Raw genomic sequence first — 6036 nt, 5'->3', positions numbered from 1 at the left:
TTTAGCACGTCCTGTAATTATACACACCTTTGTTCCTCAAATTTCAATTAAAAGTACATGTATATACAATGTTAGAAAATTAAAGTGGTTAAAAATTCGTCAAACAAATGTGCAATGACTAACGTGAACTGCGTTGAGAGATTCAGATGTAATTATTTGAAGAAAATAACAGTTCTCTGATTTTTAGAAAATATTTCAATTACAATGAAATAAATAAATAAAAAGTTATGCATCTAAATTTTTTGTAAATGTTACATTTCAAGTGAGATTATTTTTATTTTTAAAATAAGTGTACCCAGGACAATTAGACAAGTTCCAATTTTTAAATACTAAATTCAAGAAGTCATTATCATTACCTCAATTTACAAAACATAAATTGCTAATTATAAGCCCTGAATTTTTATAATGCTATAACACTTGAAGACCTGTCAAATAATTGCACTACTTATGTAAAAATCGAATTATCTAAAAATTGATAACATCTATGTCTTAAACCCTGAAACCTGAAACTTTAAAATAATTATGAAAACTGGTTTCACCTCTTTTCCCACAACCCTTTCTAATCTCACCCAAGAATACTATCGTTCAAGGATGAACATCCGGTTTCGATTTCCTTTACCAGAAGGTTAGGACTAGTTCATCCACCCTCGAAACATCGACTTTGAGGAATCTCGATTTTGATCTGGCTTCATTCATAAACGTTGAACGTGTTTAATTCATGCAAGCGGTCTGCATTCCATCATTCTCCACAGGGTGTCCACTTATCGAGCCTATTCCATTCCCTCCTTTCGTTCATTCTCGCCTTTACAGACGCTCAAGCTGCTTTCCAAGGGCGCCTAGTAAGGCTCCCTAAAGTCGCTTACAAGCGCTTTCACGTTTAAGAGCCGTGAAAGAGCTTATTGTGAAATTTAACCAAGATTTTCCTCGAATGCCGCCATTCATACACGACCGTCTTTCTGTCTTCATTTGCATTTAAGTAGTCAGCTGTTTGTACCACGATTCACGGATTATTTCAATTCTTCCTTCATTTTTCTCCTATTGATACATGATATCTCGCGAAATTATCCTGTCAATAAAATTCTTATACGACCCTAGTAAATAATTAACTCTGATCTACTTTGTGTCTTAATTTCATATTTTCATAGAAAGAGAATTATAGAATAATAATAGAAAATTTGATGAACTTCACTTGACATTAAATAAAATTAAAATTTATCTTTCTAATCCGTAGGTACAGCAAGATATAAATTGAACACCTGATTGATGAGAAAGATTCAAAGGAAGCATATCGTGGCCGAATGTGCTCGATTCCCCGCATTTAACATGTTTTGCTCAGGAGGTGGTCGGCCATGGCCAACGTCGACGTCCAATATTAAACCCACAGTAATTTATGTTAGCACGATCGTGCATAATGCTGTTTGTATAAAGCGGTACCGCCACGTGTCGGCTCGTGCCGCCACTACGTATCACTCCTACCTCCCTTAATTCTTGCTGCTAGCTGGTTCACAGGCAGGATCGTGCGCGGACGCTTTACTATGATTTTAAATGTTCTTCAACTATGAACGAAGGATATGGAGCATTGTGCTCTAATACCGTGCGTGATTTATAATATCGCTGAAAGTTTCGGGTCATCTATCCTTTCATCGTTATGCGAGGTATCTGCACCCTCTGCACATATTGCTAGTTAATTAATATTTTCTAATATTTTTACAGTGGCTATTGGATGTTAAAATAATTCAATACTCAATTATTTTTATATCTTTAAGAATTTCTATGAATAGTATACCTAATACTTTTATTTTATAAGGAGCAATATGGCATCATACCAATTTCCCAAAGTAGACTCAAATCTCTCAAAACTGGACTTTTAATTTGCATTTTCGGATGTTTCAGATCGAAAACCGTAAGATTTGATATTTTTTCAAATCAAGTGCAGCCTTTTATAAATTAAAAAGGGAAGGGAGAATTTACTAAAGGTGTTAATTAATCCAATAAAAGGAAGTTTAAGATTATTTTGATACGGGACAGTGGCGTTTCGTGTCGTTGCTCGCGCACGGTATCATCCACGGACCTCTTCTTCGGCACCCTGGCTGCGATACAGGCAACGACACGCGTAATCGCGTAATCGCATAATCGTGGCGCGTGCTGAAGTTCGGGTTGCGGGAGCTTTGCGTACGTCTACATCGGCGCACGTGCGACGTTCAGCGCACTGAATCAACACCGATCGCGAATCACGGACCTATTCGTGAATACGAACGACAAATCCTTGCCAACCGTTTTACGAGATAATTGTTCCGACCAGCTGATCTCCTGTAACCATTCTCAGTCAGAAAATAATTTGCCATCTAAACGAAAGAACCACAGCTTAAATTGGTAAAAAATTGCTGATATTTCAGGTTTCATTATTTCAAGCAAATATTTGTAATTTTAAATTCATTATTAATTTAGAAATTTTATATCGAGTTATATACTTATTCAAAAATTTCAATCATTAATTGAGAAAGATTACTTATATAAATTTGATAATGTTACAATTATTATCAGCATGAAATGATTGGTACCGAATCATGGTTACAGAGTATTTTTCCAGATTTCTCTTGAAATCCTAATCCCATAATATCTTGAAGCCGATATATAGAGGTCGGTAATGGAATCGTGCATTCAAATGGACATCGTTTCCCAGCGAGTGTAGGAGGCAGGTCGCGGAGAGCAATGCCAGGGATGATATTGCCAATATTTGGTTTGATTCTGGTGCGAATGTGCAGGGTGTATAGCAAGAGGGTGCTCGCACCCCCTTAAGCGCGAGCACAGGGGTCGGGAGGGTCGATGTATGTTAGACGCGCGCCGATTACCATTTGAATGTTTCTACCCCTGGTCAGCCTTTGTCAACCCTCGTGACAGTGACCGCACCTATCTATCTACAAGGGATCCATTCTCTCCTTTCTTTCGTTTTTCTATACCGTATGTTCACTGGTAGTTCTTCAATATCGAATGGCAGCCGACTTTAACCACCAGTCTATCGAAATCAGAAATTCTTTTTCTCGTTGTTCTTAACATGACTTCTTAATACTTGAAAATCAATTGAAAAATATATCATTGCTTTGATATGAGCTGTTCGCAGATCAAACTGATTAATTTCACTTTTTGAATTTGTTAAAATTTTAGTGCCATAGTATTCTATTGATGCTTAAATTTTGATATTTTATTAGTTTCTTCATTTTTGATTCTTTTTTGGAATTAATTAATTTGGTAAATGGACTGCTCATATAAGAATGACGTAATTAAAAAAATGTTTAGGAAATTGAAGAAATTTTTATTTAAAATATGGATTAATTTTTTTGTTATTCTTCATGGTGTACTCGATGCAACAAAAAAGAAACAAATATGTTGCTGTCAAACGTTACATAAATATGTAACGATATCAAATGATGGGCACAAAGGATATATAGATCAAACCATATGACCACAGAAAGGAAAGAAATATTGATACTGCTTTGTTCGAAAACGTCCAAACAGAACAGTAAAAGCGACACGCCTCCGGTTTCCATTCTTTTGTGGATTCTAGAACCAGGAACACATTCTACACAGAATCATTCAATATCAGATATTGTTGGATGGCTCGTGTAAAAATCCAAAACCGTTGCTTTCCTTTGAAAATAAATATCAAGACAAATTTAAAAATATATGTATACGTTTTCCATGAAGAGAGCCACAATTTTAATTTCTTTTAAAAATTATTCTTCCAATATATGAAACTCTCGTTTAAAAATTATACATTTAACTTTAAGTTAATATTTTTGTATATATTTTATAAGTTTAAGTTTCAATTGACCCAAACTCCGCTTTTCGAGGGTTAAAATATTCATATAACATATATCATTATTCAAACGTGGCTGAATAAGAAATTTCACAGTCGATTGCATCTTTACCGAAGTTCCTAATAAAGAATCGAGGAGAAGCCTGAGAAAGTCTCGTGTCTTCATCGACTTTTCATGATCCCCCGTGTAGAATAATGTCTTACACCCTGCGTGTCCAATTCGACGAAACCAATGGGGAGGGTACGACAGCAGTGCGACAGGTGGCCCGTGAAATCAGTGCACGAGTGCGCCGTTCCATCGACCCTGTCGTTCGATACGGTTCATTAGGAAATTAAGTGTATAATAATTAGTATTGGGGTGCTGATGGGACACGTTAAACGGAGCTCTTTTTTCGCTCGACGACCACCACACGGCAGGGGAGTAAACTGCGCGAACGACGACGCGAATTTCACACGAAAACGTGTCGGGCCAAAGTGTACAAATACATTTTAGGAAAGAGCAAAAACAAATTTCGAAAATTTCACTTTTGTCATTTCTCAAATTAATAATAGCTGATTGATTTTGTAATATTTACATTAGAAATGTATCGTGTCTATGAAACCTTTAAAATTTATTAATAAATGAATCATTTTTAAACTTTAAAAAATTGTGCCTAAATTATAATAATTAGAATTCGTCGACAGGTAATGCAAGGGACTTAGATTTCTTGAAAATTGTTCGTTAGATTCGAGGTGATAGTAATTCGAAATTTCAAAACTTTTTCAATTAAAAATTTATCTAATAGTAGCAAAAATTAAAATGCTGCTCTCATTAGATTTATTTTCCTAAGAAATATTATTCTACCTATGTAAAAAGTGGCTTTAACCCTAAGAACAAGTATATTTTTTAAAAAGTACATTTTTTCAGGCTGCATATTTTTCACGAGAAACGCGAGACCTTACACGTCTGTGCACACAATTTGCATATCGATGATCGAGCACTCGAGAGGCGGTTGCACATTTTCGCGCGTGTTGCCGAGAGTTGTGGCGCGGGTTGGAGGCGGAGAGTCGTCGGTGTATTTTAGCATTTCACGTTTGTTTCCATTTAAATGGTAATCGAGTTCATAATGTAATTGTATTCACCGCGTAAGCCGGGTCTCACCGCAGCGCTTCGTCCCCGCCATTGTTTGCATTGTTCTCCTCGCAGCGCGAACAATCCGCACGGCAGCCTTTCAACCTCGCGTTTTGGCAAAATCTAAACCCCTCGGCCGACTGTCCCGAGGTGATATTTTGTCGCGATACAACACTAGTTTACGTGATACTGATGGATACCACTGTGAAACGTTTCGCCATCGGATCAGACATGAAAGTTCAACCCTGCTAGAATTTGAAATTTTCTATATTGCACTATTATCAAAATAACCAATTCCAAAACATAATAATTTTTTAATTACTGCCTACATTTTAGTTTCTCAGTTTTTAGAAAATTTTAAAAAGAACTCATCCCTACACTGGCTATTTATCAAAAATTATTTTTGTTTATCTATTCTACAATATTATATAACAATAAAATGAAAATATTAAAATGATCTTAAACATTAATCACCCGAAACGTTCCTCCTTTTTTCAGCATATTTTGACGAAATTTTTCGTGCATCCTTGCTGTACAAGCTTGACGTTAAATCATAACGGATGGTCGCGAGCAACGTCGGGCCCTAACAAAAATTTTTATCCGAAAATACATTGTTATACAGCTCACGAAGGAGTCGCAGAATCCGTCGAGGTGAAGCATAGAGAGAGGGCTATCAGGGTTGAAACGAGGTATACGAAGGGGGTTGGACGTTATTGTAACGCAGGGGATGTGCCTGTTTCGCTGTGTGTACGTGTAACAGAGTTGGTTGACTTTCTCTCATACATATTCATCAAACGCTAATTAATCATCGCCGGGCACACCCACTGCGAGCCACCCTCTTTCCGGTGAAACGGACCCCGCGACGAAAAAAAAAAAAGGAACACGAGATCCGCAACGCAGACACCTCTATATATTACCGGGTACATCCAGATGTCGAAGCTGGCAACGCGAGGCGAGATTTTTAAACGGAATTGACAACATCGGAAACGAACGCGGTGAATAACAAAAATTTATCGTCCCTCGGAATTGCAGCTGTTTGGATTACGCAGAAAATTACGAAACACGGATCGGGAGATACGAAATTTCCGTCTCTACGCCTCGATTTTGT

This window comes from Osmia bicornis, chromosome 3 (genome assembly GCF_907164935.1).
Source record: "Osmia bicornis bicornis chromosome 3, iOsmBic2.1, whole genome shotgun sequence".
Classification (NCBI taxonomy): domain Eukaryota; kingdom Metazoa; phylum Arthropoda; class Insecta; order Hymenoptera; family Megachilidae; genus Osmia; species Osmia bicornis.
The sequence above is the reverse complement of the archived record's forward strand: the minus strand, read 5'-3'. Positions refer to the sequence as shown.